Source organism: Ascaphus truei, chromosome 8 (genome assembly GCF_040206685.1).
Source record: "Ascaphus truei isolate aAscTru1 chromosome 8, aAscTru1.hap1, whole genome shotgun sequence".
NCBI lineage: Eukaryota > Metazoa > Chordata > Amphibia > Anura > Ascaphidae > Ascaphus > Ascaphus truei.
The window spans coordinates 11,124,805-11,138,029 of NC_134490.1; the positions used below are offsets into that span (position 1 = coordinate 11,124,805).

The 13,225-nt window shown below is 41.7% G+C and overlaps 1 long non-coding RNA gene across 1 annotated transcript; it reads right to left on the reverse strand.

The window, feature by feature from the left end:
- Window positions 1-4,370: 4,370 nt before the first annotated feature.
- LOC142501127 (uncharacterized) lies at window positions 4,371-11,122 on the reverse strand. The gene is made up of 3 exons (XR_012803424.1): window positions 10,934-11,122; window positions 9,870-9,917; window positions 4,371-4,734 (listed from the first exon to the last, which is right to left on the reverse strand). It is a non-coding gene; the product is annotated as an uncharacterized LOC142501127 (long non-coding RNA).
- Window positions 11,123-13,225: the final 2,103 nt, after the last annotated feature.

A 13,225-nucleotide genomic window follows, 5' to 3' on the forward strand; every position in this document is an offset into this window, starting at 1 on the left:
GATAAGCCATTTTGGCGTTGTAAAAATGAACATAGGTGTGCATTGCATAGCGTTGGATAAGCCATCGTTGTAAAGCGAAGCGTTGTAAAATGAGGACTGCCTGTACTTAAGCTGAACCAGGGCATAGCTATAGCCCGGAAAAATCCAGGGGGCCTACACTCTTTAGGGTTCCCTCTCCCCCCCCTGTCTGTGGCCCATCTGTCTCTCTTCAGATAGAGACAGGCTTGGGCGGGTAGGAGGAAAGCGGAGGTTTGAGGAGATGAGAGGTGGATGCCGGCTGTGGTGCGTGTGGGGCTCATCACATTATAGAACAGCTGTAGCCAGGAGGAGGGAGTAGAAGAGCTGGGCTTTCTGGCTGCTTAACCACTGCAGTTTAAGGGCAGCAGATGGCGCTGCAGAGCACTCCATAGCTGCTCCTCTCTAGATCTCCTGGTTCCGTGTGTCTGTTGATAAGTGTGTGTGTGTTTGTGTCTGTGTTGGTAAGTGTGTGTCTGAGGTGTGTATTTATGTGTTGGTAAGTGTGTCTGTGTTGGTAAATGTGTGTATGTGTGTGTATGTGTTGGTAAGTGTTGGTAAGTGTGAGTTTGTGTTGGTTTGTTTGTGTGTCTGTGTTGGTAAGTGTGTGTGTGTCTGTGTTGGTAAGTGTGTGTGTGTCTGTGTTGGTAAGTGTGTTTATTTATAAAGCATATGTGTGTTTCATGCATTATATGCATGTATATGTTGTATATTGAGTATTTTTTAATATGTTAATATAAATGTGTATATATATATATGGTATAGTGTTTGTGTGTGTATATATGGGGGGGTAGGGAGGAGAGAGAGGATGGGGAGGGAGGGAAGAAAGAGGATGGGGGGAAGGGAAGAGAGAAAGAATGGGGAAGGGAGGAGAGATGATGGGGGAAGGAAGGAGAGAGAGAGGATCGGGATAAGGAGGAGAGAGGATGGGGGGTTGAGGGAGGAGAGAGGATGAAAGGGAGGAGAGTGCATGTGCAGGAGACGATGGGCGGAGATGGAGGAAAGAGGATTGGGTGAGAGAGAGGATGGGGAAGAATGAAGAAAGCAAAAAAAAAAGGGGGGGGGTGCACATGTGTCCCGGTTTTTACATTTGAAAATCTGGTCACCCTAAGGAGGGGAAGATCTGATGATGAGGGGGAGAGATCTGATGATGATAATTATGGGGGACAGATGATGTTGATGATGAGGGGGAGAGATGATGATGACGATGACGATGATGATGGTGATGGTGGTGAAGATGATGAGGGGGAGACAGCTGATGATGACGATGAGGGGGAGATAGCTGATGATGATGGTGAGAGATATGATGATGGGGGGGAGAGAGATGATGATGAGAAAGGGAGAGAGCTGGTAATGAGAAGGGAGAGAAAAGCTGATGATGAGGATGGGAGAGATGATGAGGAGGAGGGGAGGATGATGAAGAGGGGGGAGAGGTGAGAGGAGGAGGAAGGGGATGGGAGAGATAATGCGAAGGGGGGAGAGATGATGATGATGATGATGAGAGGTGGAGAAATGATGAGAAGGATAGAGATGAGGAGGAGGGGGAGAGATGAGGAGGAGGGGAGATATAATGAGGACGGGGAGTTATATACTCCTCCTGCCATAATAATTCCATGTGCTGATTCTGTTTCCAGATTCGGATTCCGAATCAGTCGGATGGATTTTCAGTGATAAGAAAAAATACCCAAATCTGTATTTTTCAGACTGATCCGCAGAATTCCGCAGCTGAAAGGAACTGGTCAGTCCGTGGCAGATTTGGAATTTCAACGAAAATGTTGCCCATGTCTATTGAAGTGTGAGACATCAAGGTCTCCCTGAGTATTTTTTATATATATATATATATATCCCCCTGAAGAAGGTCCCATTCTGTAGGACCGAAACGTTGGGTTTCTGGATGTATTTTTGCTTTCACTAATACACTTTGATTTTCAACATTGAGTGCTGTCTCTTGTTTACCAATCCTTGGAACGGTAACGTATAACTACATTCTCTATATGGGACGTGCACCTGTGGCTTACCAGCACCTATTGGAGTGCCAACTGCCTTATCTGACTATATATATATATATATATATATATATATATTTCTTTTTCTGTTTGTCTCATATATATATGTATATATATATACATATATATATATGAGACAAACAGAAAAAGAAATAAAGCAGCGCCTCGTGAAGGTATAAATGAGAGTGAGAAAGTATAAATGAATATAAAGTACAAGTGATACTAAATATACCATATATGTAATAAATAAAATATAATATAGTGATTAATAAATGTACTAAATATATAGTATATCAATTATATTAACTAGGTGTCTGTGCAAAATATACAACCAAGTGAAAACATAAAAAAATTGCGAAAAACCTGTGAATGACCTACAGCAGCGGCAAAGCTTATTCTAACATTTACCCGGTTTGTCCCGCGGCAGATTCCGGGCTGGCGCCGAATTTTCCCGCGCGCCAGCCGGAGCCTCTCAGATCGGTCCTCCGATCGATGCCTCTCCCCTCTGCTTCTCCGGGTCCACCGGGTCCCCCGGGCCCTCCACCGCCATCCCCACATGTCCCTTAACCAGGGCTCCCTTCGGGGAGCCCTGGGCACGCGCGCCACGCGCGCACGCACCCAATGCAGCGTGACCGCGCATCAGTGACGCGTCGCACGCTGCGAAAAAAAAATGACAAACCCGCATCTTCACGCGGGTTGCGGCTCCAGCCATGTTAGAATAAGCGTGGTCGCTACTGTAAAATGACATACAATGTGAATAACAGTGATAAAAAGCATAAAGGGAAAAAAGAGGGTATAAACCAGTCCTCAAGGCAATAGTCCAATAATGTAGCTGGATGCTGGTGCAAGGGGTCCCCTGGCTGCTCTCAAAAGGACTAACCACGTCCATAGGGAATCTGCAGAGAGGAGAGAGCGCACGCCCCATAGTATAAAACCGTAGATTTATTGAGGGGAAGGGGGGGAAAGGGGGAAAATAAATGCACTCACAAGGGTACAAAGTTTAAAGGCATTGCGTGATCATAATCACCACCATCCGGTAGCTGCACTTGGGTGTATATATATATATATATATATATAGCATAGTTACCAGTCCAAGAACCGGTCAAGGAGACAGCATACAGCAGGGAGTAATCCAAAAAGCAATTGTATTGAAAACAAACAGTTACACAAAAGCCAACGTTTTGGTTCCAAAGGGAGATCTTACTCACGGCCCTGAATAAATGAACAGACGATACCGTTCTGTGGCTAACTAAATGCTTTTATTTGTGCAAGCTTTCGAGATACACTGATCTCTTCTTCCGGCGGTGTTACAATGAATAAAGCAAGCAAGTGTTTTATGTAAAAACAGTGCATCTTGGAATGTTATCTGTGACTGAAACCTATCCCTCCCCCCTGTGCAGTATGTGATGTATGCCTTAAGGTGTTAAATGGTCCCTGAATGAGTGATGTAAGAGTATGTGTGTGTGTGTGTGTGTGTGTGTATGTGTGTGTGTATGTGTGTATGTATGTGTGTAAATATAAATTTATAAAGCGCCCACAGTGTATACAGCGCTTTACAAAAGGTGTGTGTGGAGTGGGAGTGTATACAAATGGTGTGTAAATATATGTATACATATATAAAAATAACTAAAATTACATTGTAAACTTGTTGCTAAAACAATATTTAGTGCACAGTAGGGATGAGCAAAACTACAAACTACAGTTGCAACATTAGTAATTTGTGTTATTTTCACCCAGATTTGATTCCTTGTGAAAATTTGACAACACTTGAATAGCTAAACAAACTGCAGAAATCACACATTTCCACCATCAAGACAGTCGAGATACCTGGGAAATAATCATATTGGCATATGTAAAGTACGGTATGTTGAAATGATTGCATATTTTCCCCTGTAAGTGAGCAGGGATTCCTCCATCTCCTCCTCTTCTCTCCTGACTATAAAAAGGGCACATTTTGATGGGTCACTCACGACCTCCGTTTCACACATCTCTAGTGCAGTGTAATGTTGCAGTTTCCTCTTGCATTCCCTGTTACAGTATTACTCTCATATACAGTACGGAACAAGATGATACTTTATGACACTGTTGTCGCCCCAGTTAAGTCAACATGTGCAGTGTCGTCAATGGAAATCAGTTCCCTCACAAATTGAATACAGGATGTTTAACAATACAAGTTAATTTTGACCAAAAAAGAACAAGCTTTGCGCATAAACCATTGTATTTTTTTGTAATCTAAGCCACTATAAAGTCAAAAATGAATTCAATGTTTGGGTTTATTTTGTGTTATTTTGGGATAACTTTAACTGCACATCAGAGTAATAGGTAAAATAAGCCATAAGGAAACATAAATAGATTTTAAGATTGTATTCTTTAATCGTGTTCAATTCATTCAGGAAATCCTTTCTTACAGAATGAGTGTGTGCCAGTAGAATTGGCTTGCACAGAATACAACAAAGTGCAAAGAGGGGTGGCGCAATGACAAATAATCAATATATCCGTGAATAATACAGTGTAGGATAAATTTCACAGGATAGTCAGAAAAGGTACGATTAACTTGATTTTATTAAATAGATAACAAGGCCTTTCAGACGGTGTCTTGGGATAGCAGAAAAAAAAACAGTTTATGACATTGCGATCCTTTCTTCTTAACACTTCTTTACACATTTGGGGTCCTGGTGAGGGTGACACTTCTGTGGGGCTGGCTTGCACGGATCTAAAGAGAGAACAGACATAAAGCATTAGCAGGAGAAGTCTCTGACATTACTGAGAAGACTAACAGCATTTTTATTTCATAGGGTTTGGTTCACTAAGTGTCAATAAAGCAAACATTTGGAGTCATTCAAAATAGGAATGCAGTGATATTATTGACAATTTCCATTGTATTCAGCTAATTTGCCCGCATAAAAAAGGTGCTAACTCTGTGGTGCCCCCATGATACAAATAACTGACTAGTGAGAGCGCAGAGAAGAGCGCACTTACCGGAACTCCCTCCCACTGCCTCTGTACGTTCTCCCTACCTACCAATTAGACTGTAAGCTCCTCGGGGCAGGGACTCCTCTTCCTTAATGTTACTTTTATGTCTGAAGCACTTATTCCCATGATCTGTTATTTATATTATCTGTAATTTATTTGATTACCACATGTATTACTACTGTGAAGCGCTATGTACATTAATGGTGCTATGTAAATAAAGACATACAATACAATACAAGAGCCACCAAATTAATAAAGGGGATGGGCAATCTAACTTATTAGGAGAGGCTAGCTAAATTAGATGTATTTATATTAGAAAAGAGGCGTCTAAGAGGGGATATGATAATTATATACAAATATATTCGGGGACAATACAAGAGGCTTTCAAAAGAACTATTCATCCCAAGGGCAGGACACAGGACTCGGGCCATCCCTTTAGGTTGGAGGAAAGGAGATTTCACCAGCAACAAATGAAAGGGTTTTTTACAGTAAGGGCAGTTAAAATGTGGAATTCATTACCCATGGAGACTGTGATGGCAGATACAATAGATTTGTTCAAAAAAAGGTTGGACATCTTTTTAGAAAGGAAAGGTATACAGGGACGTACCAAATAAGTATACATGGGAAGGATATTGATCACGGATTAATCTGATTGCCAATTATTGGAGTCAGGAAGGAATTTATTTTTCCCCTTATATCATTAGATGATATGACACTGGGTTTTTTTTGTTTGCCTTCCTCTGGATCAGTAAGTAAGTATAGATATAGGATAAATTATCTGTTGTCTAAATTTAGCATAGGTTCAACTTGATGACACATGTCTTTGTTCAACCTCATCTACTATGTAACTATGTAACCCTGAATTCCTTGAAATCAACTTTAAAGGAGCAATCCATGCAATGTCCTACATGAGCTTTTTTTAATTAGTTCTGTAGTATTAGAAAATACTTACTACCTTTTTTATTTTAAAATTCAACTCTTAAAGCTGCAGTTCAGTCTTTTTTTTTTTTTTTTTTTACATTTATTTTTTTACTTCAATAGTTTTATGTGTGCAATCTCTAATTACCTAAAGAACAGTATAGCTGCAGCTCAATTCGTTTTCCATGTATTGATAGGTCGAAATTTGGTGACATATTAAAAGCTGGCATTTGTTTATAATCTGCTTGACTGGCAGTGGAAGCTCATGAATATTCATGAGCACTGCTGCATTGACAAGTGCTAGAGGGAGGGCAGGGCCGACAAAGGGGTGTGCCAGAGCTTGTGACAGGACAAGAAGGGGCAGTGCCTTAGTAAATGGCTGTTAAAATAGAATACAAGAAAATTGGTCTTTCAAAGTTGTTTTTTTAAAAACAGAAAATGCTAAAAGTATTTTTTCTTACTACAGAACTGATTTATTAAAAAAAAAAAACCATGCAGGATATTGACTGAACTGCAGCTTTAATACCATTTTTAATGAGTGCCAATAGATGGACAGTCCTTTGATTTCTATAGCAGGCTTTATCACATCTCCCCAGCAGTGCAAGATATTTGTAAAACTTTCCTGTTTGGGATAATTTGTTGCCAATATTCCCAGCAATTGGAGCTGCAAACTGTAACAATAGATAATGTTACTGTAGTAATATAAGAATACATACTGTAGTAGCTACTGAGTTACACTGACTGAAAGGTGGATTTGAAATTTAAAAGTCGGCCATTTAGTGAACCCTGGATTTTGCTGATTGATCACGGGAAAACAAAATCGATCTTCAGTCTAGGTAATTTGTTTTCAAAAAAGGTAATCAAAGGTAGCATATATTAAAACGTTTTTTTTTTAAAGTGATTGGATTGCCTCTTTAATCAGCAATTGTGAGGGTGGGAAAAATCACACTTTTCTTCAATAGGGTTATGTAATAACATATTAAAAAGATATGATGATATAAAATAATCTCTATTGTATCACTGCCAGATCTCCCGATAGAAGCATTTTGGATGCCTACTTGCCCAATTTACAGTACAGGCTTTTGTGAACATGTACTCTGCACTCTGTCCGCTTGTCTTTATACTAGCTGTGGTGCTTTCTGTGCAAATACCTTGTTACCCTTAGGGCTTTTCTATGTCTAGGGCCATTACACAGGCCTGATATTATATTGGTGGGTTACTTTATTGGGACAACACCCATTTTTTTTATCTGTGTATTGGTCTTAAGGGAGGTTTTATTTGAGGGTCTCAAGGGAAGTACCACAGACCTACCTGGTCTGTGGCAACGGGCAAGAAGAAGGGTGTCACCCCCCAAAATGTTACCCCCTTGATTTTCCCTGTACTCATTTCCCTTGCTTCCCCCATTTCCTTCTCCTTTTTTCCCTCCCATCTCCTCTCATTTATTGTTAACTGTGTAGCATTCCCGTTGCGAATTATGTTCCAATTTGCACTTCTCTATTGTGCTTTGTGTGATCTATATCCTTCACCATTTGTATATACTGTGTCTTGCGTTCACTGTGTATCTCTCAGTGTTCTTTGCTATAGATGTATTAGCTAGTAACACATTTCTGTGTTCATAGTACGTAATGTCCATTATCTTCCCTGAGTTTAACATGAATCCACAAAGCTAAGTACATGCAAAACCAATGACCATTAGTGATCTTATTAGCATAACCTTAATGCCATGTGAAGTTAGCACTGCCTTGCGTTAGCTTCAAATAACATGGCGTTAAACCTGTCTGACCCATAGGTGGCGCTACTTCCATGCAGACCCTGAACATTTGTTTATTTAAAGTAAAAAATAGAACCCTGTAAATAACAATATGATAGTTAAATCCTACCTGACTGTGGTCTTGCACTTATTCAGACTCTGTAAAAGACCAATTTCAAGGTCTGGATAGGAGCTACCTTTAGCTATGACCTAAGTAGCGTAACATTAAATCCCTACATTCACTAAAATGGAACACAGCGGATATGCGCTGTTAGAGGGAACTTCAGAGGATCTAGCCCATTGTTTGGTAGCAAGTCTAATGTTTATCTCATAATCAGACAAAGAATCTCAGAAGCTTCTCTTAACCTGACTGTCGTTAGTCTGGGATGTATCCAGGGGTATAGCTATAGCCCAGGCAGCCCGGACAATGCCTGGGGGCCCGCGCTATTGGGGGGCCTGCTCTGCCACCCCCCCCCCTGTCGGTGGCCCATCTGTCTCTCTTTAGATAGAAATGTGCAAAGGAAGGTGTACAAGGCGCTAGGCCCTAAATATCAAGTGACAATCTGTGATTAATAGTGCAATATAATGACTCACAAGTGAATAAACCAATAAATCAAATGTAATACCCCCCTGCTTCTACCCTCCAGCTGGGTTGTTTTCACTCTTCCCCAAATTGTAGAACTTGTATCACACGATCCAGGGGGAGCATAGGGGGAAAGAACATAAAACTCTAAGTGCAGTGGTATATACAGTGCTAGGAAATATCCTATTTAACTTGGTCCCTCTGTTATTCCTACTCACAAGAAGTTAGAAGTATTCGGGCATTAGAGATCAAAATAGGCAGATGAGGAGAGATCACTGGTCACCGTAACTTCAGGGAAAGCCCCTCAGCGAGAGAAGGAGAAAAACACACATAGCACAGATCTGGCGGCAATGACCGTTTACCAAACAAACTAGTAACATACACACTTACAGTGTCTCAGATTTAAAACAGCATTTATAGCTTAAAAAGCTAAATGGCGCAGCCTAGACGAGAACCCACGCCGTCTCTCACCACACCATCTGACTCCGGAACTCTGGTTGGATCGCCACCTCCGATCACCACCTCCTGAGGAAGCCGAACCAATAGACAGGTGAAACGCGTAGAGCTGTACCGCCCACAACGTGACGCAGCTGTGGAAGAAGGTGCCCCTGTACTCCACGCTTACACCTACGATCTACTGTGACGCTGTGAACGGAAGTGACGACATTGTCCCGCAAACGGAAGTGAAGCAGCGCCGCCTGCAAACGGAGGTGGCGATCCAACCAGAGTTCCGGAGTCAGATGGTGTGGTGAGAGACGGCGTGGGTTCTCGTCTAGGCTGAGTCATTTAGCTTTTTAAGCTATAAATGCTGTTTTAAATCTGAGACACTGTAAGTGTGTATTTTACTAGTTTGTTTGATAAACGGTCATTGCCACCAGATCTGTGCTATGTGTGTTTTTCTCCTTCTCTCGCTGAGGTGCTTTCCCTGAAGTTACGGTGACCAGTGATCTCTCCTCATCTGCCTATTTTGATCTCTAATGCCCGAATACTTCTAACTTCTTGTGAGTAGGAATAACAGAGGGGCCAAGTTAAATAGGATATTTCCTAGCACTGTATATACCACTGCACTTAGAGTTTTTATGTTCTTTCCCCCTATGCTCCCCCTGGATCGTGTGATACCAGTTCTCTTTAGATAGAGACAGGCTTTGGCGGGTAGAAGGAAAGCAAAGTTGGAGGAGATCAGAGGTGGATGCCGGCTGCGGTGTGTGCGATGAGGGGGAGAGATAATGAGGGATTACGACGAGGAGAGATGAGGGTGGAAGATGAGATAGAGGATGTCTAGCTACACCACTGCATGTATCCACTTTCTGTGTGACCTACTGGAGATCACGTGTGTAAATTTCCAATGGAGGGTAAAAATAAGATAAGAAATTGATAATTATCAGACGGAGGCCTTTTAACCCACTTACAGTGAATACAAATCATGATTTCTCATTGTGCTTCAAGTGAGTAACATTTTGGAAGCGGGAGAGACCTTCATATTCCTCCATGGGTGTATGTATAGTTGATTAAATACTGCACTGTAACCACAGTACTACTTTGCAATGACTTCCATGTTGTGAGTAATTAGAACATTGCCATATATATGTGCTAATATTACAGTACACTGTGAGGTTTTCAGTACCTGGGCATTTTTGAACTGGTTCAGGGCATTTTGGCTCTGGTTTGCAAGCTGAAAAGAAGAAAGAAATATACAGTATACTCTTTGAATTGTTGGTTCTGTAATGGAAATCATATGTATGTAAAACCAAAAAAAACTGTTTGCTCCTACTCTTGAAATTACATGTACTGTATCGCCTTTACTTTTTGATATGGTTAGAAATTAATGTTCAGAATATAATTATATTAATTAGGTTGTGGCAGTCATGCTAATTCAATAATGAAGCCAGAAATGTACAACAACCATAAAACAGAATTATTTTTTGTCTAAATAGAACCCTTTTTGAAGCTTCTACACCAAGGGTAGCCAATTCCAGCCCTGAAGGGCCACCAACAGGCCAGATTTTAAAGATATCCCTGCTTCAGCACAGGTTCTCAATCTGTGACTCAGTCATTGACTGAGTCACTGATTGAGCCACCTGTGCTGAAGCAGGGATATCCTTTAAACCTGACCTGTCGGTGGCCCTTCAGGACTGGAATTGGCCACTCCTGTTCTACACCTTTCCTAGAACATACATTCAAAGCTACAGCTTTAATTTCTAGAATGATTGCGTCTCATTAAATTAATAATTAATTGATTACTACACTTTTTCGATGTTACATATTGTAATATTACACCTTATTTATTAGCATATTAACACAGGGCTTGCTGGCTATTTAGCATAGGCCAATTTACAGTTTTAGTATCAAACCATGAAACACATTATAATCTCTAGTAAGACTTCATCAAACTGCCCCAAGAATACCAGTTTGCTTTGTGAATGTCCACCCATCATCTTTAATCTCCCACGCCATTCAACACTGCAGACTTTGCAAAATTCCATCTGCTTGTTATTCACTTTGGATTTATAATGCATATTTATATCTATATATTTATAGTGGAAAACAGTAAACACATAAGATGATTGCAGACCTAACATATATCCAAGTACTTACAGCAGTGCAAACTTGTAAAGACAATTCTCCAAATATCCTTAATGATACATTCACTATATTTACAGTATAAACCAATAAAGACGTGATACTCACGGTCTTGGCATTGCTGTGGTGGTGGGCATGGTTTGCATGGGTCTGGTTTGCATGGGTCTGGGCATTGTTTCTGATGTCCCTTGGTTCCAGACATGGTTATCTCTGGTAGAGTTCAGTAGATTTTACCTGAGTAATAAAGGAAGTGAAGATGCTTCAACTGTGTCTGGTCTGTCTCAGCTCACCTCCTTTATACAGAAAGTTGTGAAAGACACATGCTAATTTGGCAAACCTAGTTTCTCCTGGTGACCTAACTCACATTCCTTAGAGACCCTAAAAATATGAATTGGAATTAATATGCATGTAATTGCCTTGTTTTTTTCGTTATAATCATGAGAGCTGGGTGTGTCCTAGCAAAACCATTACTGCACAACAGCATTACAGTAACTGCCCTTTCTTTTCTTCTTTTTTTTTTAGATCTGGTTGGATTGTTTTTCTAATGGATTTAACGTGTGCAACACTTCTTTAAAGACAAAGCGTAGGTATTAAAAAAATGTTAATGAGGGTGTAGTCTGAAATTATTTCTGACATTAGATTTATTTTGATATTTCGATGCTGTAAACTCTTACCCCTGTCATAATATTTGAGAGATTAACTGTATGTTTTAAATCAGCAGTCTTTTTTTGTTCGGTTTTTATTTTATTTTTGATAGGTTTGAAGAAGGGGCTCCGGGGACCCCCTAACTTCCAGAGATACTTACCTCGGAAGCGGGCATCAGTATTTTTGTGCAGTTTAAATGTCTCATGTCACATTGGCCAATAGGAATCCGTAGGGGGTGAGGTCACGGTTTCCTATTGGTCCTCAGGAGGCGGGACATTTAAGCCACCATATTTATAGCCCCGACTTGCCCCTTCCGTGCTGCTACCGGTACCCCTTCTGAGGTTAAGAAATGACTGAATAACATGTAACGTACTTGCGCACTTACAGACAGTCACAAAGGTTATTGAAAAAAATATTTGGGTGCCAGACGCACCACCCTGATCCACCGGTTTAAGCAGGAGGCTCTACTACCTGACTAATGAGCCTATTTAGACAGGAGTTACGGCCCTGTCAAAGATACTGTCCCGGCCAGCTTTATTCTAAAGCTTGCCGGGATGAAAACGGGGCTTTTACTCCGATTTAAACGGAGTTTCCCCGCAGTTTCCCGCTTCAAAGATAAGCTCTAATGGCGCTTATCATTTGAAAGCGCCCGAGGCGCGGGAAACCGGACGAAAATGGCCGAGAATAGCCGCGCGCCGTCCGGGGAGAATGGAATTCCCGCAGTGGCTCCTGGCTTAGAATAACGCTGGCCGCCACTGTACCAAGAATATGGAGAATGTGAAGGAGACAAGGGGGCCACAGTATCAAAGGTTACAGAGATGTCTATTAAAATTTGCCTAGTTCCATGAGCTTTGTCATTAACAGCATGATAGTCGTTAATTATTTTGGTGAGGGCTGTTTCAGTGGAGTGAGTAGTGTGAAGCCAGATTGTAGAGGATCTAGGAGAGAATAAGAGTTAAGAAACTGGAGCAAGTGAGAGAAAGAATATGAGGCGTTCAATGAGTTTAAAGGCAAAAGGCAGGAGGGAGACAGGGCGATAATTAGAGAGACAGATAGGGTCACAAAAGTTGTTTCAAAACAAAAATTATTTGGGCATGTGATGCTGTACTCACCACAAACAAGGCGGGACCCCGTACTGAGGTAGCAATGGGTAGAAATGCCAACCCCAGCCATTGGGGCACATCTGGAGAGTGGATGGTCAGGAAGCCGGGTCTGGATTGGAGAGATTAGATTAGTCTTGATACTTTCCGAAGTAGGAGCCAGTAAAATAGTCAGAGTCCGATAGCCGTGGTCAGGGGATTAAAGCCAGTAGGAATGTAGAAGTCTGTAAGCCGTGGTCAGGATTGGAGAGATGAGGAAGGTCAGAGGTAAGCCGGGGTCGGTAAGCCAGAAGTGCGGAGTCCAAGGGTCAAGCCAGATCGGTATACAGGAGATCAATCTTAAAGCAAGGCGAAGGTACACGGAACAAGGCAAGAGACCAGGAAGTGGGAGAACAAACGCTACCAGGAACTATGCTCAGCCAAAGTGCAAGTGGCACAGCTGAGCATATATAGCAGGACAGGACCAATGGGAGAGAGGGGAGGAGTAGAGGTGCTGCCTCAGCAGAGGTAGGGATAGGTGGAGCGGTGCAGGAGATAGGTGGGCATGATAAGTCAGTTGACGTGCAGCTGGAGAGTGGTGCACATGCGTCACATGTGCGTACCGTGCGACGCTGATGCGTGCCATAACCGGTGGGACGGAGCCAAACTCTGCGAT